The following is a 23,691-nucleotide window of genomic DNA, read 5'->3' as shown; positions in this document are numbered from 1 at the left end:
CTTGGCAGTTCGGGCTGGACTGTTCCCATTGGGTGCAGGGTCAAGACTGGTTTGCATATGGCTGGGTTCAAGCTGGAATGCAATCGGGAGCAAAAAAACTATGGATTTAGGCCAGATCTCTGTACTGGGGTGAATGTATGACATTGTTCTGCATTCTGTGCATCAATTGTTCTTTTTGCATTTGTCTATATATAATTGTCTTAACATTGATACTCCGTGATTTATATCTGTTGTAGTGTTTCAAAGCAATCTGACATAAACAGGATGTCGAAGAACGGCCTCACTTTGTTAGAAAACTTGCTTCTGTCCTCTGTCAGAGACAGGCCAGCCGACTACAAGGCGGTGCCAATCTCTGAAAATCATTGGGATTCTTTAGAGGCTACGAACAGAAAGCCAGTAAATCAATGGAACACGCGTGGCAGACTGGCCAAGACTCCTGCTTCACAATTGAGAACAAGCAGGATGTGACACCATAGCTAGGGGGCATACTTAAGTCCTTCAAGATAGCATTCATTCTGAATCCCGCAGCCATTGGTGGTGGGTAACTCTTCAAGACGCAAGGGTGTAAATACTGGCTCCACAGTACTTTGAACAAACAAGCATGGCAACCAATCCCACCCCTAAACAGTGGAATTTGTGTCTCCTCCTCCAAGAAACAATTTAAACCATTTCCAAAATGATCAATTTTACAACACATTTCTTTAATTATTTTGACCACAATGCCATAGATTCAACCATGCACTTCAGAATTGGATCTAATGAAATACTCCACAAGAGCCGGGGGGAGAATTTGGCGCAGGGATAAGGGGAGCCAGAATCTTTGATTCCACAGGGGAGGACTGGCCGTAGCGGGCATAAGGCATTTTCCTGTGAGGCTGGAAGGGTGGGGAGTCGGTTTTGCAGAATTGAGGGTTGGTTTTGTTACTGGGAGTCGGTTTTGCAGAGGTGCTGCAATATTGCCCCTCAGTAACAAAAGCAAGTTAATCACACTGTAATATACTAACTACATTGCCCCCAAGAAACTCCTGCTCAAGTTTCCACATTACCCAGCCAGTCCCACATTGCCATGCTAGCCTGCACAATTCCAGATTAAGTGTGCTTTGGAGGGCCAGATGCTACATCTCCCTTATAAATTAACCACACCCGTTTCCATATTGTTATGCCAAATGTTCAAAGTGCCACAGGAAGCTCACAAATACACAGTTAGGCATACATTTCAATGCCTTTGCCTACATTGACCCCATAAATTGCCATGCCAGTTGCACATTTCTCGAATTACATACTCATTTCTTTCCAATTTATATGATGTCAGGATTTTCATAGCTGAATCCAGTTGGAGTCACATATTTGCATTACCCCAGGTAACCATACATAGCCGTGCAGCTGACTACATGGACCACAGAGAATGCAATACAGTAGCCAAGCATACATTGTAATGCCAGTTTTTCCAACCCGTCAAAATAGCCCCAGGCTCTTTCCACGTTGCCAATACAAGAATGCTCCCAAGCACCTGGACGACATTCCGGGCGCAATAGTTTACATACCGCCTGAACCCCATCTTTGCATCCAATCTGTTTTTCCAACGGTGAGCATCCCGTCCTCTCCACTCCAATTCACGGATGTTTTCATACCTACTCCTTCATTAACCCCTGTCTTCCCTGCCCCCTCCTTTCTCCCTCTTCCCTCTACAGCACTGTTTATAGCCCCTCAGTCCTGATGATGATCCTTACTTATATGGATGGAAACGCCGTCAACTCTCCAGCAAGACATAACTTAGTGGTTTTTGAAAACATTTTGAAAAAATTGTCTACACTGTAAAACAAAATTGAACTGTTTGATAAACCATTTTGTTTTTAATCACTGAACATATTTTTCACTATATACCTTGCGCCATTCACGCTGTCCTCACTGTCACTTGTGTCGCCGTAGTGTCACTCACTTTTTGCACTCATGCACCTTGTACACCTTTGGGCTGTCACTTGTTATTTATTGATTGCAGTGCTGATATCAACTGTAACCACAATTGCCCTAAAAATTTGTGGTTTAAATGCTGATAAAATGATGCCTCAGGCACATATGAAAATCAATATGAGTTTCCTTGTTCTTTGATGGATAATACTGTATAGATATCCTTAATACTTGTCCGAAAATAATACCAGTTGGGATATTGTTTTCTGTATATATTAACTAAGATTGCTCATCCTCATAATGTCAAGGGGCAAGTGATAAAGATGGTTATTGATATACAGTTTGGGCCCAATTATACGAAGACCCAAGATGCCAGCGGAACACGAACCCAACTATTATAGTTGTAGCCTATTAACCCCTTATTGCCCCAGGTCCCTCCAATCAGTTCCTACAGGTCTACAATCATACACTCACACACAGTATGATATACATGAACACATGCTGTGTCGCCCACGCTCAGGCAGATGCACCCTTCTACAGGTGGACGAACACAACCACATCCACACATGTGGAATTTTAGTTTGCAAGCTAAACATCATCTGCGCCAACTTGTCACCCATGTACAACGTGCACGACAACCATTTTAGGTATCATGGTCTCCCTGTCCACGATCGATCGCCAGCGTGCCCCTCTGACCCAGCAGGCATCCTCCGCGCACCCTGGCTCCCCCTCCCTCCCTCTCATGAGCATAACCCTTCTGCATGACCCTGTCCTTGGGAGTCACGCCTGCGCCTGACCAGCATCTCCTCTCCTCCCATGAATGCCCCTCTGTTGATAAACCTTCCCTCCGCGCTCGATTGTCCACGCGGCATGAATACCACTCCTTTGATGACCCCTTCCCCCGTGTCCAGCTATCAACACAAGTCCGAGGCCATCGCCTAAGCCGGGAGATATCTTTTACTGCCCCTTATTGTATGAAGTCACTCTTCTTCAAAGGACCCTCTATTGATCAAGACCTCCCCACCCCCCGGGATATGATCAGGCGCACACATCCTAAGAATCGGCAGAATACTCAGCTGCGTGATGACCCCCTCCTCTTATCAGCAGGTCGAGGACCTCTATTGTGGAAGTGTATGAGGGTGGGATTGACACGAGGATTACGGGGATGTCTTTTTCCTTACTTCACAATGTTCTGATTGTAATAAAGAAAGGTCACATGCCATAAACCAGTGTATAAGAGGCCAGGCCTCCGAGAGGCTGTTGGAGCACCTCGAGACGATACCTTGTTGTCTGATCTGATGTGTTCTGCTCCGTCGGAATAAAACTTTTGTTTCCTGCCTTCTGGTCTCCGGCGCCTGCCTCATTGCTTGGTAATTTGAATGGTACAAAGGCGGTTTAGCGCCGGGCAAATCTTGAAAAGGTCATAGCCCTACCTTTTTTCTACAATTGGCGTCCCAAAGCGTGGGGCCCATCAGCGACACGTGGATCCAGTGGGAGAGGTCCCGACGACAGAGTGAACGACTGCAACGATCGGGAGAGCTCGTGTCCGATAGACCCTCGTCTGACAGCCGATCATCCGACCTTCACTAGTTCTGAACAGACCTCTCTCGAGTGATCTACGGTCCTGACTGGGAACCATCAGGAGTGCCACGAACATCACGAAGAAGAGAGGACGATCGGGCGCTGGATTCAGAAGACAGGAAACCGTCCATGCGGTCCGGGTAAGGTCGTGTAGACACGACAAACTGAGAAATGATTGGTTTGGATAATACTAGTATTACGCTTTGTTGAACCCTCTGGAGATTCACCGTCTGCAAACGGAGAAAACAACAGGCTCTCTCTTTGCAAGCAGTGAAGGATAGGTAACGCAGACTTTTGTCCCCATTGTAATCCGTCGTGCCTATCTTCCTCCCCCACTGTTGTCCCGAACTGTCGTTCGTGGATTATTGTCTGGAGATTCTTCGTTTGCAAACAGGGAAGAACAAGGTCTCTCTTTGCAGGTAGAGAAAGAGTGGGTAACGCAAACTTTTTGTACCCACTTATTCTCCCCACTGATTGTTTGATTGACCGAACACTGATTGTTCGGTATTGGTTCTTTTGAGGTATTCACCGCCGGCAAACAACGGAGAATAGAAATATTCTGTCTAGTCTTTGCCCGCCGTGATAAGATAGGTAGTGCAGACCTTTGTCCCCGTTGTAACCCGTCATGCCTATCTTCTCCCCACTGATTGGTAGCCTGTACAGCCCGGACCGCTTATTAGAGATGAACCATCCGGCTCCACTGGAAGGCACCCCTAATAAGGACATGTTCACTAAGCATGGACTAGTCGCTATAGCCTATACTAAGCTATGGCATAAATATACAAAGAAGAACCCTGAAAGTCAGTGGCCACTGATAGGTTCCTTCGATGAAAACAAAATAAAAACATTGGAAATAGCGCTCCAGAAAAATAAGACCACGCCCACTATGCTCGATAGTATAGGCATGTGGCGCAAAGAAACGGAACAACGAAAGAAAAGAGAAGAAGCAAAAATAGGGAAAGAATTACGAAAGGCAGCCCACCTAGCCGCTAAGCAACTAGAAGAAGAAATAAAAGAAAGAAAGGAAGCTACACAAAACCAAGAATCAGGGTCGACAGGTCAATGTCCTGTTAGGACCCCCTCTGCGCTCTACCCTGAATTGCCCTCCAAACAACGAGCGAACGATGAGTTACTGCTAGGTCCCCCAATCATCTACATGCCCCCTCCATATGCCCCCTGCCAACAAAGCTTGCAAGCCCCGAGTGCGAGCGAAAGTGACCTTAGTGCTAGTGCACCAGCCCTCACGGCCTCCGCACCAGCCACATTAACAACATCGTCAGACGACCCTGAGGCTAGCAAACAACCACCAGCCAGACCAAATAGGTTGAGCAAAGATGAGCGGGATGGGATCGACAAAATAGCAAAGACATTAGTAGAACGAAGGGAGAGCGAAGAATACACAATGAGCATATATAATTCACATGCCGACAGCCACAGACGGCATTTCGTTTTGCGATTCAGCTACCACATCCTGAACGCATATGAAGAAAGGTATCAAAGTAAGGGCCCCGCTAAACTAACAACGCTGTATAGGAAGATTGATGTTGGAGATGGGACTGAATGTGAGGCGACGGAGCTCTTCATGCAGATGCTTGAGGTCCTCCGCCACCTCACGGAACAAAAACCAGAAGCCAAAGTTACAGTCCCTGAAACGACCTCAGTAGAAGTAGCCAATACTATGATGCCCATCAGAGAGGCGGCCCCTTACTGGATCCCACCACGTGGCCTGGGAACAAGCGTCGATATTAATCACGCAGACGCAAAAGGGAGAGTTGTGTATAATTGGGTTTACCAACCATGGGACCGACAAGATATCCTAACCTTTAAACAAACTCTGCCCGATTTGAGAAAGAACCCGACAGCATTCTATACCGAATTAGGCACAGCTTTGGGTTCGACGATAATGACTTTAGCGGACATTGACTTGTTCTTCGGGTTATGCCTGCCAGCTGACGTGTGGAAGCAAAACCGGAAGGCTGACCACACGGATCTGTTTGGACATACCTGGGACCAACTCGGTAAACTAGATAGACAGCGAGAGCCAGGAAGGAAACCAGTAAAGGACATACTGGAACTCCCAGACAAACTAGTTCAGAAGTTAAAGACACTGATCCCAGAAAGAAAGGTAGACTGGTCGATAGTCACGGCCTGTCGACAGAAACCCCAGGAAGACGTGTCAGAATACTTCTCCCGATTCGAGACAGTGTTCTCCGACTACAGTGGCCAAGACATGACCACTGCAACCGGACAGCACCTGTTTGTACAAAATTATGTAAAGGGCCTAACACAAGAGGTCTCCCAAAAGCTGCAGACGAGTGAGAGTAGTTGGGGGGCCTCCAAACCCGCAGCTATCCTTCAGATGGCTCAGTATTACGAGCACCAAAAGAATGAGAATGATAGGGCGTCCGAGAAAAAGAAGAAAGATTTAAAGGAAAGGGTAATGATAGCCCAGATACAAGGTATAGCGGTAGGACGGGAACACCAAAGGGGGAACTACCAATCGACCACCCCCAGAAATCTACCTCCTAAAGATCACTCCCCAACACCACACACTGGACGTAGAGACATTAGCAATGACCAATGCGCCTTCTGCAAAGGATTCGGCCACTGGAAATCCGAGTGTCCGGTTCTGCTAGAGATGAATAGAAATAGGGACCCAGGGATGTGGCAGGTGGTCAGAGAAACAGAGGACAAGGACGAGGGCACACAAACGACACCAACAATGACAGATCAGGGAGATTGAACACATTTGACCGCCCCCGACAGAACCAATATCAACTATCCGATGGTGAGAATGTCCCCGATTTTGCATAGGACTGCCAGGGGCAAGGGAGGGATCCAGTCGAGCTCTGTGTTGACCAGCAAGGTCCTTATGTCACCGCTAAGGTCCTGGGTACAGAGTCTCCATTTTTGGTAGACACTGGGGCGACACGTAGTGTGTTATCAAAACGACTGATTCCAAGGGCACCCTTGTCTGGCTCACACATCACATCGATAGGTTTCGATGGGACGCCCTCCACTAACCCCCTGTCCGTACCTATCACCTTTGACCTAGAAAGCAACACCACTGACACGACATTTCTGCTCTCCTCCAACTCCCCTGACGCCATTATGGGCATTGACTTACTGAAACATTTTCGAGCTACCATTAGGTGTTCCCCAGATGGAATCCGAGTCATCCTGTACGACAACCCAGGCATGCCCAGATCCTGCCCCTCACGACACATGTGCTCCATAACTGACGCTGACCTGTCCTTGCTTGACACCCTGCCTCCGTACCTGTGGGCCAAAAATGACTCTGATGTGGGACGAATGATGATTGACCCTATTCATATAACTGTAAGACAGGACGCTATGCTCCCGAAACTCCCACAATATCGGATATCCCCAGAGGGCGAGAAGGCACTGGTAGCGATCATTCAGTCTCTGGTAGATGCAGGAGTGGTTGAAGAAGTGGTCAGCAACGTCTGCAACAGCCCAATCCTACCTATTGTTAAGAAGCAAGGCGAAGGAGATGAGAAAGCATACCGCTTCATCATCGACTTGCGAGAAATTAACAAAGTGGTAATACCCCAATACCCTGTAGTCTCCGATATCACCACCATTCTGACCCTCATCCCGTCCACTGCCACCACCTTCACTGTTATCGACCTTAAGAATGCGTTTTTCTCTATCCCCATCCATCCAGACAGCCGTTATCTCTTTGGCTTCACTTTAAAATCCCGCCCGTACCGATTTTGTAGAGCTCCCCAGGGGTACACTGAAAGCCCCAGCATTTACAGCCAGGCCCTCAAAAGACAGCTGGATGCCTTCCAGCTACCAGATGGAGTGGTGTTGATCCAATATGTCGATGATATCCTTTTGGCGGCCGACACCACCCCACTTGCAATCACAGCCACTATCCAACTCCTACACTTTCTTGCAGAGAATGGCCATAACGTTTCCAAAAAGAAATTACAGTTCTGCCAGCCACAAGTGACATACCTAGGCCATCTCCTGTCCAAAGAAGGGAGGAAACTCACGCCCGACCGAATCCAAACCATCCTAGACACCCCCGTCCCAAAAACACAAAAGCAAGTCCGCTCTTTGGTTGGCCTAACCTCTTTTTGCAGACAGTGGTTACCTAATTTCAGCCTCATTGTAAAGCCCCTACTTGCCCTGTTGGCCAAAGATGTCCCCTCCCCGCTCCCTTGGACCCCTGAGTGTCAAGCGTCCTTTTGTGAATTACGAAATGCACTCTGTTCAGCACCCGCCCTAGGAACCCCGGATTACTCCAAACCCTTCTCCCTCTTCACCCACGAAAGGGAGGGGTGTGCATTGTCTGTCCTGACTCAATCAATTGGTCCTAAGCAGCGCCCTTGTGCCTACTTCTCCGCCACTCTTGATCCTGTAGCCAGAGCTTTGCCTGCCTGCCTTCGAGCAGTAGCTGCCGCTGCTGTCTCTATCCGTCAGAGCGAGGGAATCGTACTTTCCAACTCCCTCACTGTGCTAGTACCCCATGCTGTCGACACCCTTCTGAACCAAACCAAGACTCAACATCTGACTAGCGCACGACTGACAGGGTATGAACTGACGCTACTTGCACCCCACATCACACTAAAGAGATGCACGACTTTGAATCCTGCCACATTGTTGCCCTTGCCTGAAAATGACCCCGACGTTCCTCCCATACACGACTGTGTGACCCTCACGGACGAACAAACTGGGAGTAGAGTTGACCTCCGAGATACTGCTTTCACTGACCCCAATGGAGAGCTATGGGTAGACGGCTCATGCATCAAACTCCCAGATGGCACCACTTCAGCTGCCTATGCAGTTACGACAGCCCGAACAGTAGTTGAGACAGCCTGCATCACACAACGATCTGCCCAGGCAGCAGAACTGATAGCCCTCACACGAGCATGCATCATAGCCACGGGGACCACTGCGAACGTATATACAGACAGCCAGTATGCCTTCGGGGTGGTTCACCATTTTGGGCTCCTGTGGAGGGAGAGGGGATTCCTGACGTCCCACGGCACCCCTATCCTCCACGGAGATCTAGTCTCCGCCCTGATTGATGCAGTTCTCCTCCCCAAACGATTAGCGGTGATCAAATGTCAGGCACACAAAAGGGTGACAGACATAGTCGGACAAGGGAATGCACTGGCCGACATCACTGCACGAACCACAGCTGAGAATAGGTCGATGACACGCATGTATGTGACCAGGTCACAAGCAGAGAAATGGACTGACACAAGGGAAATGATCAGAGACATCCAGTCGACCAGCACCCCTCACGAACTGACTAAGTGGGCCGGGGTGGGTTTGAAGGATGATGAGGGCTGCTGGCGAACAAAAGATGCAAACAAATGGTTGCTGCCTGACTCATACCTGATTCCCATACTGACAATGGCTCATTCCCCCGCACACATAGGATCTGCACCTATGATCGAACTCATTTCCAAAGTCTGGCACAACGACAAAATCCCCGACTCAGCCAGACGCCTAGTCCAACAGTGCCTTATCTGTCTGCAACACAACCCCGGGAAAGGAACTGTGGTACCCCGGGGAGGGTTTGGGATCCCCAATCACCCCTTTGAGGTCCTTCAGATGGACTACATCCAACTAGAGAGATGCCAAAGCTTGAAGTATGTACTAGTCATCGTATGTGCCTTCAGCAAATGGGTAGAGGCCTATCCAACCCGTGACAACACTGCCATGACTACTGCCAAAGTACTACTGAAAGAATTCTTCCCTCGCTATGGCCTTTGTCGAATTTTATGGAGCGACAATGGCCCCCACTTCATAGCTGAGGTTATCCAATTAATATTAAAGGGGTTGGGGGTGAAGCAAAGGTTTCATGCGGTCTTCCACCCCCAATCCGCCGGCCTGGTGGAACGCCATAATGCCACACTGAAGCTGAAATTGTCAAAAATAGTGGCCACCACTGGACTTAAATGGTCGGATGCCCTCCCACTGGCATTGTTATCGATGCGCTCCACTCCCACCAAACATCATTTGACCCCCTACGAGGTTATATTCGGGCGACCGTTGAACCTCTGGACTGCTCCCAAACCAACCTCCATTCATGACGTCCCGGACGTCCTACTGTCTGATTATTCGTGCAAATTAACTAAAACGTTGTCTGTCATTCATCAACAGGTGCAGCAGGCCATCCCCGATGCTTCCAGGGGCCCCGGCCACGACATCCAGCCGGGAGATTTCGTGCTAATACGAAATTTCTAACGGACCAAGAGTCTGGAACCCCGGTGGACGGGCCCCTGGCAAGTGCTGATTACCACACGGACGGCGCTTCGAGTGGAGGGGAAGAGGCACTGGCTGCACGCGCATCACTGCCGGAAGGTCTCTGCAAACCTGGCCACGACAGAAAACGTCAACACCCAAGAAGAGCTCCTGAACAAAGACCGACCGACATTGAACTGTTATCCCGATACTGAGGCACTCGAACTTGCAAAATTCTCTGATCCCACTGTGCCATCCAGAGAAGGGTATTTCCTGCGTCAAAAGGAGGGAGCTTCGGCTAAGTAGGCCTCGGACTAAGTTGAATCTCAGAACGGTGACCTAAGCACAACCAAGGGTTGCCGGGAGAGAAGCTAAACGAAGTCTGTGGTTCTGCCCGCTACCGAGCCCCTTGAAGGTGATGGAAGCGCCAGATAAGAAGATGATGGAAGCGCCAGATAAGAAGATGATGGAAGCAACAGGAAATACCCACTATAGAAACCCAAAGACTGACAATTTGCACAAATCAAAGACAATCGCCCTCTTTATTGTCTTCCTCTTCTGCCTCCTCCTCATGACCTCCTTCTGGATTCTGGAGGAAAGCAGACCGGCTCATGAGGCATTGCTACCTACTGCACAGCCAACACCCCTGAAAGAGCATCACCTAATCTCTCTGTCGCCTCAGCTCTGAGAAAGGCGCAGGGAATTCTGGAACAATTCCTTCGTGCAACTGTTGCACCAACACAACCTTGCTGCAAATGCTACGAACTGCTGGATCTGCGGGTTGCCCCCGCATGCCACTGGACACTCCATCCCCTTTATCCCTTCTCCTTTCTCAGTTCACGGCTCCTGCCTCGCCTGGTTGATCCTCATGCAAGAGAGCCACAAGGACAACGCCACCTCCAGTCAGACAGTGTCGCACTTCTACTCTGGGTTCTGGCTGAACAAAACCGGAAAGACCTCTGCTCCTCTGTGTCCTGCGCTCACAGGCGCCACCTTCCTTAAAGACATTCCAGCCAAAGAACGAGTCAAAGTACAGGTGCTCCACAATCCAGCTAGATCCACCTTCTCTCATCTGCAAAAACAAACCACCGCCACTCTGACTGTGGCTCTGTCTGTTATCAATGCTACAGGTCTTGTGTGTCTGGAAGGCCAGGGAACACAGCCGGTGGGTCGCAGTTCCTGCCGAATCATCAGAACCTTGGACTCAGCCGACCCCCCTTCCTCTGTTGCTTCTCCAAACATGTACTTTGTGTGTGGCACCAAAGCTTACACCTGGCTCCCGAAAGGTTGGAAGGGTGTCTGTTACATTGCCTTCGTTCTCCCCCCCACGTATGTAGCCCCTGCCAACCATCACCGGCAGAGGCGTGCAGATGACATTGGACAAACCGACTCCACTGGAGCACAGTTTCTAGATGCAGCAAAGGGACTTGTTCCTCTGTGGGGCCCAATGGCAAATAGCCGCGCTATCCGACACCTGACCCAGGCAGTAGAAACAACGATCAACATCACGGCTGGCATCCTCGCTAACAACACGGCTGAGCTTCAGGCGGTCCGCCTTGTGACCCTACAAAACCGCCTTGTCCTAGACGTGGTCCTAGCCGACCGAGGAGGAGCATGCCGCATCATCGGATCTAGCTGCTGCACCTACGTGCCAGACAACTCGCCTTCAGTCTACAAGGCAATTGAGCACCTCCACAGACTTTCCTCGGAGGTTCACCAAGAACAAGAAGGATGGTCGCTTGGGAGCTGGTTTTGGGACACTTTGAAGGGCTGGGGTTGGAAGTTGTTTTCCTTCATACTGATACCTGTTGTAATATTATGTGGGTGTTGCTTGGGTGTTCAATGTCTACCCTCCTTGTGCAGCTTCGTTTCTAACTGTATGTGCCCAAAGACTTTGGACTTCCGAACTGAGCACATGAGTCCCCTCTATGAAGTAGAAATACGTGGCCTTATGGGGATAAATCCGAACTGACAAGTTGGCGAGACATGTTAAAAGGGAGTACTGTGGAATTTTAGTTTGCAAGCTAAACATCATCTGCGCCAACTTGTCACCCATGTACAACGTGCACGACAACCATTTTAGGTATCATGGTCTCCCTGTCCACGATCGATCGCCAGCGCGCCCCTCTGACCCAGCAGGCATCCTCCGCGCACCCTGGCTCCCCCTCCCTCCCTCTCATGAGCATAACCCTTCTGCATGACCCTGTCCTTGGGAGTCACGCCTGCGCCTGACCAGCATCTCCTCTCCTCCCATGAATGCCCCTCTGTTGATAAACCTTCCCTCCGCGCTCGATTGTCCACGCGGCATGAATACCACTCCTTTGATGACCCCTTCCCCCGTGTCCAGCTATCAACACAGGTCCGAGGCCATCGCCTAAGCCGGGAGATATCTTTTACTGCCCCTTATTGTATGAAGTCACTCTTCTTCAAAGGACCCTCTATTGATCAAGACCTCCCCACCCCCGGGATATGATCAGGCGCACACATCCTAAGAATCGGCAGAATACTCAGCTGCGTGATGACCCCCTCCTCTTATCAGCAGGTCGAGGACCTCTATTGTGGAAGTGTATGAGGGTGGGATTGACACGAGGATTACGGGGATGTCTTTTTCCTTACTTCACAATGTTCTGATTGTAATAAAGAAAGGTCACATGCCATAAACCAGTGTATAAGAGGCCAGGCCTCCGAGAGGCTGTTAGAGCACCTCGAGACGATACCTTGTTGTCTGATCTGATGTGTTCTGCTCCGTCGGAATAAAACTTTTGTTTCCTGCCTTCTGGTCTCCGGCGCCTGCCTCATTGCTTGGTAATTTGAATGGTACAAAGGCGGTTTAGCGCCGGGCAAATCTTGAAAAAGGTCATAGCCCTACCTTTTTTCTACACACACACACTCACTTTCTACGTTTACGTGCTCAGTTTTACTTTCTCTTTTTCAGGCACCCTACTTCAGCTGCTCCCTTCAACAGGTGGACAAACACAACCACACCCACACACTCCTTCACCTTCTACGTTTACATGCTCAGTTTCACCTTCCCTTCTTCATGCACCCGACCTCAGTTGCACCCTTCAACATGTGTATAAACACACCCACACACTCATTCACCTTCTACATTTACATGCTCAGTTTCACCTTCCCTTCTTCATGTACCCACCCTCAGTTGCGCCCTTCAACAGGTGGAAAAACACAACCACACCCACAAACACATTCACCTTTTACGTTTACGTGCTCAGTTTCACCTTCCCTTCTTCATGCACCCGACCTCAGTTGCGCCCTTCAACAGGTGTATAAACACACCCACACACTCATTCACCTTCTACGTTTACACGCTCAGTTTCACCTTCCCTTCTTCATGCACCCGCCCTCAGTTGCGCCCTTCAACAGGTGAAAAAACACAACCACACCCACAAACACATTCACCTTCTACGTTTACGTGCTCAGTTTCACTTTCCCTTCTTCAAGCACCCTCTTTCAGCTGCTCCCTTCAACAGGTGGATAAACACAACCACACCCTACACACATTCACCTTTTACGTTTATAAATAAAATAAATGTGTTCAGTTTCACTTTCCCTTCTTCATGCTCCCGCCTTCAGATGCACCCTTGAACAGATGGACAAACACAGCCACACAAACACGTTCACATTCTACTTTTACCTCTCCAGTTTTACTACTCAGTTTTCTGGTGCACCAGTGTCGCTCTTCTCCCCTCTTTCTGCTCTCTTCTCCCCTCTTTCTGCTCTCTTCTCCCCTCTTTCTGGTCTCTTCTCCCCTCTTTCTGCTCTCTTCTCTCCTCTTTCTGGTCTCTGGCTGATGGAAGGGATTTAATGTTGACAGGGGTTGGCTGAAGTTACCCTCTTGATTGGCACAGTACTGACTGTGGGCACAGGCAGACAACAGTAGTATGAGAAGTGACAGGTGGGCAGGCAAGTGGATGGACAAGGAGTGAATCAAGTAGTCAAAGAACATGTGGGTCCTCCAGCAGGCTGATTCTCCTCCTCATCACAGCCCTCGGAGCCTTGTGTTCTCTCCATCACTGTGTCCAGTTTTAGAAGCAGCTTCACAGAAAGCACTGGCAAAACCCTGGCTCTGGAAGAAGACGCCTGCTGTAAGTGTACTTGTGTGTATTGGTGGGCCCCACGTACTTCCACTGATTGTTCATTTCTGTTTCTTGAAATTACAAGAGCTGGTATTGAGGACCCATGTGTGAGTCAAGCAGTTGAGTGATGATGGATATCAGTGGTGGCAGGTGGGTCACTTGTTTGCTGGGTGGGTAGTGATCCGCCTTTTTTCAGACTGCCTCATATGCCATTGCCTTTCAAAATCTAGGCCACATAAGTGACCCAGAAGCCCATTTTAAACACTCTGCTCAGCTCCATCCAGATGCACAGGTGTACTCCCTGAATATCTAATCAACAATATTGATGGAGCAGAAAATCGAGGACAGAATATTGAAAATAAAATATCGACAGGTGAAAAAGTCTAGATTTACTATAAGTAACTGCTCATACATGTACCTATGAGGTACATGTATCTTCAAGGTATGTAGATGTGGCGTTAGGATTAGTAAATATATATGCTACCTATATACACTTACCTCTCGATGTATTGTCCCTCAATATTCTGTCCTTGATATTAGTATGCAACAATATTGTGAGTGTCCATATTCAGTAGTACAATTGTCTTCACAGTGCCATGTTCTTGGGTTTATTGCTCTGATGCTCAAATTGCAAATGTTTTCCTTGTCTTCTTTCTCTTTGCAATCTGTCATCCCAGCAAACATGTTTACTGTCCTTCCCCTTCAAATGTGCAGAGGCCACCTTCCTCTAACTTCTTTATCCTTACTTCTAACACACCGCTCCCTCCCTGTGACAAGGAACTTATAAAGACTGGCAGGAAAGGAAGTTACTGTCTATCTCATGCAGACTTGATTTACTCATAAGCTACCTGCTCTTTCTCAATGCCCTTACCCAGGGACGGATTGGCAAAGCGGGCAGTCGGGCATTTGCTGAAGGGCCGGTGTGTGAGTGCCTTCTGTGGGCTGTTTTTTCTTTCTTTCCTAGCTCACAGAGGGCACTGGACTTGGAGAGTAAAGCAGCCACACTGAGGAGTCGTGTGATATGCCCCTTGGGCGACGATCATCTGTGGCATCTCCTTGACCCCCAGCCTTGCCGAGCTATCTCCCTGATGGTGGGCTGAGGAGCGGGTGATTGTGTGCAATAATCGGCCTCCCTGGGGGCCAACTGTTGCTCAGGCCATTAAGCCCTTTGCACCTCAGCCCCTCTCGTGCCCATGCAGCCCAGAAACAGTGTTCGTATTTGACACCTCCCCACAGCCCTTCTCATACAGGACATGGTGGGAAGAGGAGGGTGGGTTTATGCTGGGGCCTCGCTGTGGGGGCCTGGTGATGTTTAGGCCTGGGCGGTGAACTCCGCTCCGTTCGCAGACTTTGTGGAGTTTTCTGCATTCCACGATCCGCGGAGGTTGTAGAGTGCAGAAAACTCCACTTCGCATAGTGCAGTGGAGTTTTTTCCTTGCTCGCGCTCGCGTACGATAAGTTCACGAGCACGAGCTGCTGCTCAGGTAAAATTTCTACCCGAGCGGCAGGAAGCCTAGCGTGAACAGCAGTTTGCACTGCACTCTGCCACTTGCGAAACTTTGCGGACTATTTTGTAACTTTGCAGAGTTCTGCATAGCTGATGTTGTGACTTGGGCCATCTTCACCTCAGCCCTCACCCCTATGGACGGCCCAGCAGTTGTGTTTTATGCTTAATCCCCTCCCCTGCCAGGCCATTGTCCTGAGGCAGGGGAGGGCTAAGGTGGGCTTGAGTAATTTAGTAATACAAGGGGACCTGGTAGTTGCTCTGCTGCTTATGAAATGGAGGGCTGGGGAGGGGTTGTTTAATTAAGTAAACTAACGGGCCTCGCTGTTGTTCTACTGATCAGGGTGTAGGCCACTGCCACCTTGGCCCCAGTGCCCTTTCCAAGAACAAAATCCTCACACATACATGCCTTCTGGGCAAATAGGCATATGTGCCCTGAAGGTTAGAGTTGTAGAGATTGGGGATCAGGTCAAGTCCCAACATCTGCTCTCAACACCCTGTGATTCTGGGCAAATCGCTTAATCTCACAGGCCCTTAAATAAGAAAATCTGATCTTTTGCACTGTCATTGGTGCTCATGAATAGCGCTCAAATAGCCTTGGGCTGAGTTCACACTATATAAAACTGTCAAAAGGAAGAACAATAAAACACCAGCATTGACAATGCCAATAGGTCTTCGCATTTGCGAGCGTTAGCTATTGGCATTGTAAATAACAATGTGTTTTACCCATGTGTCATGGAGTGGAGTGGAGGTATGTGGTGTGGAGTGGAATTTTGTGGTTGGGATTGGAATTGTTAGTTGCGGAATCGTGTGATGTAGAATTATGTGGCATGGTATGCAGTGGTATTATGTGGATAGTATTTATGTGGTTTTGAGTGCACTGAAATTATGTAATGTGGGATTGTGTGTCATTGAGTGTAATTATGTGGAATAATATTTTGTGTTGTGTAGTGGTATGTTTAATTGTGTGGTGAGTTGTTGAATTTTGTGGCATGATGTGGTATTGTGTGGTGTGGATTTGATGTATGTTGTGTAAATGTGTTGCTGGGTTGAATTATGTGGTGTGTTGCTGAATTGTGTACAATGATAATGTGTGGAGTGGAATTGTGTTGCAAGGAACAATGTGGCATTGAGTGAAATTATGCTGATTAGAATTATGTGGTATAATGGATTATTTATTTTCAAAACTACAGCTGGTCCAGAACGCGGCAGCCAAAGCTGTCTGCGATAAGAAAAAGTATGATTCTGCTACAAACTGCCTGAGAGCATTACATTGGCTGCCTATGAGGCAAAGAGCAGCTTTTAAAATGTTATGCATTGCTCATATAACTTTGCATAATACTGGTCCTTACATCCTGCGGAACAGAATTAAGCTCTATGCCCCAGTTCGGAACTTACGTTCACAAGCCACAGCTAAAGCAGTCACCACACAAATAAAATTATCCAGGATGGGCGGGCGTGCCTTTTCGCACCTTGCCGCTAAGTGCTGGAATGACTCTAGCGCCTTGAGACCCTATGGGTATGTAGCGCGCTATATAAATCTCTTGACTTGACTTGACTACTGATTGTTACCTCACTTTCAGGAAAAAACTAAAAACTGCATTATTCCCTAAATAGAATAAATAGTAGTCCCTGGTAATTTGCTTATGGCTTACTGTTTAATTTTAGCGCCGTGATATCCTGTTGGATGAGTGTCGCGCTTTAGAAGTACATATAACAATAACAATAACAATAACAATAATGTTGAGTGCATTTATCTGTATTGTTGTTATGTGGCATCAAATGAACTTAAAAGCCATGTTGCCTTTCTGATACCAGCAAAGCAGTAGTAAAAATGCAAACACATAAATATGACTGCGGGCTAAGCATGGGCGGAAAATCCGTTCCGCTCGCGGATTTTGCGGATTTTCGGGAAATTCGCAATCCGCGAGATTCGCGAATCTCCCGCAAAATCCGCAAATCCGCGAGCAGCGGATTTTGCTCGCACTGCTCGCACTGTTCGCGTGAGTTCGCGCCCCGCGAATAAGTGCAAAATTGCAGAAATACGATTTTAGCAAAACTGAAAGTAACTACTTACCAGGTTCAAAAGTTCAGGCTCATCATTAGTAGCCATTTCCTGTAGTGCTTCCTGAGGGGCCCCTCCAGAGTTCAGTTGCCAGTTGAAACTATTATGTGACCTTGCTCTGAACCTCAGAATAGTTACACATATGCCACAAAGGTCCTGAATTACAGCTAAGGGAGACAAGCAGGAGCCAGGCTGGAAGTTAAAATCCATTAATCAGCCCCTAATTCATTATTGTCAGTTGGGGCAGGGCAGGTGTTGTAACTAATTTTGCAACAATGAAAGCACTTAGCAAGTGCAAAAGATCACTAATCAGGGCGCACTAAGGAAGCAGGTGCCAGCTAAAAAAATATTCTGTGACACATTAATCAGCCCCAAATTAATTCAGGTCACTTGAGGCAGGGAAGGTGTGCTTTGCTTTGCCGAAAATAATGTACACTGGACAACCAGAGGGTGTGGTGATGAAACAGAGGGTGGCATGGGTGGGCCAGAGGGTGGCATGAGTAGTCAGAGAGTGGCAGTGGTGACAGAGAGTGGCAGTGATGAAGAAGAGTGTCCCAAACAGGCTGGACACGTAGAAACAACAAGTTCGCAAAACTTGCGACCCGACAGGTAAGTTCGCAAATTGCGAAATTGTAAAAACCCTCGCGAACTGGCAGAAACACGGGCGAACACAAAAAAAAAAAAATCCGCAAATTCGCGGGAATTCGCGGATTTTGCGGATTGCGAATCCGCAAATCCGCAAAATTCGCGGATTGCCAATCCGCAAAATCCGCTCATGCTTACTGCGGGCTGCCTTTCATCCCACAGAAATGCATGCTTAATTTATATATTGTACATTGTATTTATATAGCGCTTACTACCACTAACGACGAGTTGAAGCGATTTCTTATGAGTAGCGAACTACTCCGGAACCCAAGCTTAGAGGTTAATAGTAGGTTAGAAATCTTTTTTTCTTTGTGCATTAGTTTCACATCTTTGTTGTTGTAAGGTACAGCACTGATATCTTATCGTTCAGACCTATACCAGTGGCATTAAAGATGTGCACATCATGACCATAGACATTGCTGTACCATCTGCAAAATCTGCATCTACAGAGGGTGCTTCTAGGAGCTACAGTACACTGCAAGTATTGCGGGGGTGCTGAGACTCCATCCAGGTGCATCCTATGAGAGCACTATTCTGGGCTGCAGTGCTGTCTGTATGGATATAATGAAGGGGTGTGTACTAGAAAGCAGTAGTGTTGCAATATCATCCACATGGGAAGTATGAATATTTTAGCGGACTCCAGGTTCCAACCTCCGCAAAGTGCATTTAACCCACTGAGCAATCGTTTGAAGTGAAGAGGCGGAAGAAGTGAATGGGTGGAATAAAAAAGTAAATAAATAATCTGTAAATAAAAAGAAATGAAATTACATGTAGTGCGAAGCACTTTTGATAAGGTTGGGGAGCTGCTGGCAATTGTGGCCCAAAGACCATGCTTCAGATTTGGTGCTACAGCATGTGTCTTACACATGGAGGGCATGTGAGGGATTGTAACTCAGATGGAATATTTAAACCAATATTACTAGTTGTCTGCAGGTCTCAAGAAATCATGCTTAGAACAACCATGCCTAAGTTTGAGTGGTCTTTGGCCGCACAAGGATCAAGTTCGCACAGGCAGCAGATAGCAGCATGCTGTAAAATGCAAAACAACATTTCAAGTTAAGGATTAAATCAAGTGAATTTGGGAAATGGGAGAATTTTACAACAACTATGGCAGCATATGCTACTATGATCAAACCAACAGTTCAACAGAGACTCAGCAGTATGAAGCATATGTCATAATATGTCAAAATGAAAATTAAGCTCATAAACAAATTCAATTAACCGTATATTGAGACATCTTCGATATAATCCAACTGACAAAACGCAACTAGAACTACCATGAAAGCAAAAGGTGCTGTTAAAAAACCACAAACGGGAAGCTAACAGATCTGTAGAGGACGAATTCTGGGCAAAATTACACGCCAACCAAACATAGTAACAGCAGTAGATTCTGGAGAACTATAAACCAATTTATCTGTCCCTCGCATGAGGGAATTTCTTGTAACATCTCAGAAGAATATGGGCAAACTACCTCAGGAATAATTTCCATCAAGACACTAAACTCTTGGCTAAGGAGTTAGGAACCAAAATTGCTTCAGTAGGCGTAACAACTAACATAGCCTGGGCAGCAAGTGACCACATAGCCCTTGGAAAACCAAAGGGTCAATTACCAACAGATGACACTTTAAAGAGCAAAATCAATACCATCAAGCAGCAAATAGGAATGGAAAGGAGAGAGGGGGCTCCAGGCCCAAACGGAATTCCACCTGTCTTTTATAAAGAAGATGCAAACGAATGGGCCGTACAGTTGGAACCACTTTTTACGGAAATAAGGCTAGTAAACATACTATCTCGTTCCTGGAGAGGATCAATTATTTCTCCAATTTTCAGATCAGGGGAAAAGTCTTTACCACAAAACTATTGGCTAGTGGCTCTTATTGATAACGAGGCAATGTTTTTTGCATGAACGCTTCTAGAGGAGCTCCAGGCTTGGGCCAAAGAGAAATCAGTAATTCCACCCAATCAGAGTGGCTTCGCTAAAACAGTTGGAACAACTACAAATATTCTAACCATGGCAATGCTAATAGTCACGGCAGAATAAAAAAATGCCACCACAACAATGCTTTATAGATTACAAGGCCGCCTTTGACCACATAAATCGGAACAGTTTATGGTCCAAACTGAGTAGCTGGTGGATTCCACAGCCTCTGCTAAACCTGCTGATCAATATGGATACGGACACATGGGTTCAGATAAAGGTGGGTGATGGGTCACTCCTGTCAAGACATATACCAACTAAAAATGGGGGATGTATGATAGTACAACGCGATCTTTTTGATTGCTGTACTTTACATTGCGGATTTTACAACGCAAGTCGTTACAACGACTTGCGTTAGAGGGCGCGGATTGGGGATTATTATAATTTTCTATTCTAACACCAGTCCACGTAACAGTAGGGAACATGTTGGAATAGAAAATTGCAATATTCCTTAACCAACAGCGCCATCCAGCGCAAGTCGTAGTAACGACTTGCGTTGTAATGGCAGAGTGGTAAAGGTTGTGCTGTGTAAACACTGAGTTGTAAACGATGTTTCCCAAAAAAGGGCTCAAACAGGGTGTGTCTTAGCACCCACACTGTTCAACTTGTTTGTAGCAGCAACTTGTTACTAGCAGACCTCGTCCCCAAATTAAACAGCTGTAATTCACACACTACAAGATTAGGAGGTTTAACACTACCATTCCTCTTTTATGCGGACAACATAGTCCTGAACAGCCATACACAAGTAGGCTTACAACACCTTTGTTATGTATCATTTTAGGACCCTATTGTAATTTTCCAGATTCATGCCCTTATATAGGTATAAATCGCCATATTCTTATATAGGCCTAGAAATCATAACCATATTTAGGGATAGCTCATGCAGTCCAAATACGGCAGGGCTACTTCCACTAGTTCTGAAAATCTACAACGATTTCTTGGAAAACTCGGCTTCAGCAGCTAGGGACTTTTCCTTCCTCGAGAACTGGCTTGTCCAAGAACTCATGGAGTTTTCAAAGAACTGAGACTCTTTGATGACATTACTATGTCCACCTTTACATCAAACTCGGCAACTTCAAGGTATAAATATGGCCACACTTGCCTTAGCAAACACACGGTGGTTTGGAGCAGTTCGACTATCTACTTGCCTGACGCATCCTGCTACAGCAAGTGCCGAAGGAAGCCGACCCTCCAGCAGACACACTGAGAGAGACGCTGTCTTTTCTCCTGACAAGAAATCCAGCTCCAGTGTTTCCAAGCTAACCTTGCGGGTTGTTGGGAAATCGAGTCCCGAGACTGACCTTCTCCATTCTAAACTAAGGTACGGAGCTGATTAGACCCTAAGATAAATCTTGGACAGATTCTTGGCAAAAGAATACTACATTTATGCTAAACCTCACTTACTTCTTCCCTAGTACTAAGCTATGGTTAGGTACACCGGCGTAGGCGTATTTTAGAAGTTCCAGTTGAGTACTTTTAGCCTCTGGTATTTATGTATGTATTTATCTACGGTTTAGGAACCATACAATGCTCTTACAGTATTATTTTATCCTACTCTTTATACTGTATGCATTATATTTTACAACCAGTTTTACGATTGTAGCAGTTCATTTCTTATGCTTGAGAAAGAAGAATGTTCAATGAAACCTTTTATTGAAAACACCCGTCTATCTATTTCTCTGCAACTTTGGTGAAACAAAGCATGCACGATTGACTGAGGGAAATATATATCTATTGTTTCCACGACTCTGAAGATTAGTTTTATCTTGGGTAAACAAAGTTGTCATGTTTTTGCGGTTCTAAGAAACTAATCCCTTCTTGTGAATTCGAGAAAGTTTCTAGTGACCTCTGAGCTAGCTGGCACTCACAATTAAGTCTAATATATTCGATAGAGACCTAGTCGACCTCAGTCCTACGTCTAAACTATAGGATATATTATTCCAATGCACAGAGCCTATTGGGAATATAGGAACTACACTACATAGCGTCCAATGTTTGGTAAGGCACTAATTTAACGCTAGATACTAGAGTAACTCAGTCGTGCTTTTCACAGAGACCCCTTTTACCCGTAAAAACTCCAATAGATGTCTGGAGTGGGTTGAAAGGATAAAAAATCTGCCTTAAACTGAGTAGGAACAAAATCCTATGTATTAGTTTTTGGTTTTGTTCAATGTTGATGGATACAGTGTTCCAAAATATTGTGCACCTTATCTTTATTTCCTTGAAACTTGCTCTGCAAAAACTTTAATTAAGCAATGTTGAATAACGACAACATGCAACCGGTGGAACTGCAGCAGCCCAACCAGGTTTAGACATTACAGGGTTTAATGAAGACGACGCGGATGCCATAATCATCCCGGAAAACGTAAGAAAAGCAATAGCTATAAAGCTTATAGAAAATGGCCTATCACCAAGAGGTGGTACTGTTATATTCGTCATAGAGGCACATGAATATCGGCAGACAGAGGTATTCTATTCATGGATTGTCTTTCCACAAGCAAATCCAACAACTCATGTGTTCCACTTCTACAAGATGGAGGAAAATCCAGCGGAATACGTTCCTTTCGAGGACGTTGAAATTCCACTAACTTACCAAGAGCATCAGCTCTGGTTTAAAGGCACCCTACAACATCAAAATCACATTACCAGGCTTGGTCCACAAGGTAGACTAGGAGCAACATGGCCGCTGCTAGCCAGCTATACACCACATCCTAACATTGAAAGAATGTCAGATGTAGAACTGTTAGCTCAGCTAAAACAATGAATTAAAATACATAGACAATTGGTACAATATGTCATGCGGACCTTAACGGTTCAACCTGCTATTAGAATTCCACAACACACCCCTCATCAGAGGAACACAAACAAAATCACACCACAGACTATACAATCAGTCATTGGTAAATTGCCCGTATAAAGGGATCAAAATCCATTCTGGTTAGCCAAGAAAATTACTCAAATAGAGGCAGTATTTCCCGATAGTACACCTCATGAAAAACACAGGATTCTAACAATCTGTTTACCAATGGGGATTGCACCACACGTGGAGGACTGTGACACTTGGGGTACAGTCCTTGCTTCAATCTACACAAAAACACATGGTGTCCCGTCTATGGCGGTAATACCAGACATTCTGAGACAGATTCAAAATGAATACGGTCCAGAACCAGCCTTGAATCTTGGTATGAAATTACTGAAAGATTTCAAACAGGTCTCAGCTATCTTATTAGCTAACATTAAAGGTGAAGCAGCATCAGTGGCAATCCACCAAAATTTAAAAGAATTTGATATTACTGAGCTACCGTATGAACTTGCCAGAATTATTGAAAAATCCTATGAAGAACTAGGAAGAGATAGTTTGGGAGGGAAGCCTGTAAAGCCCGAACTAACTGAAAATCCTGAATTTTTTTTTTTTTTTTTTTTTTTAATTTTTATTTTGCAGTGAACAAAAGGAACAAAACATAAAACATATCACACCGGGAGCACAGATAATCCCACACAGTGGGAAATAAAGGAAATCAGGACAGAGGCAGCGACGCGATGCTGACAGATAGATCAGGCAATAGGTCCGTACATTCGCAGGGAAGGAGTAGCTATATATATTGCCCCATAGGAGCAGGGTCTTTACGAAAGCAAATAGTCCCTTCAAGCAGGTCCACTGATAGTCCAAAAAGCACAAAAAAAAGGCATC

This window comes from Lissotriton vulgaris, chromosome 6 (genome assembly GCF_964263255.1).
Source record: "Lissotriton vulgaris chromosome 6, aLisVul1.2, whole genome shotgun sequence".
Lineage (NCBI taxonomy): Eukaryota > Metazoa > Chordata > Amphibia > Caudata > Salamandridae > Lissotriton > Lissotriton vulgaris.
The sequence above is the reverse complement of the archived record's forward strand: the minus strand, read 5'-3'. Positions refer to the sequence as shown.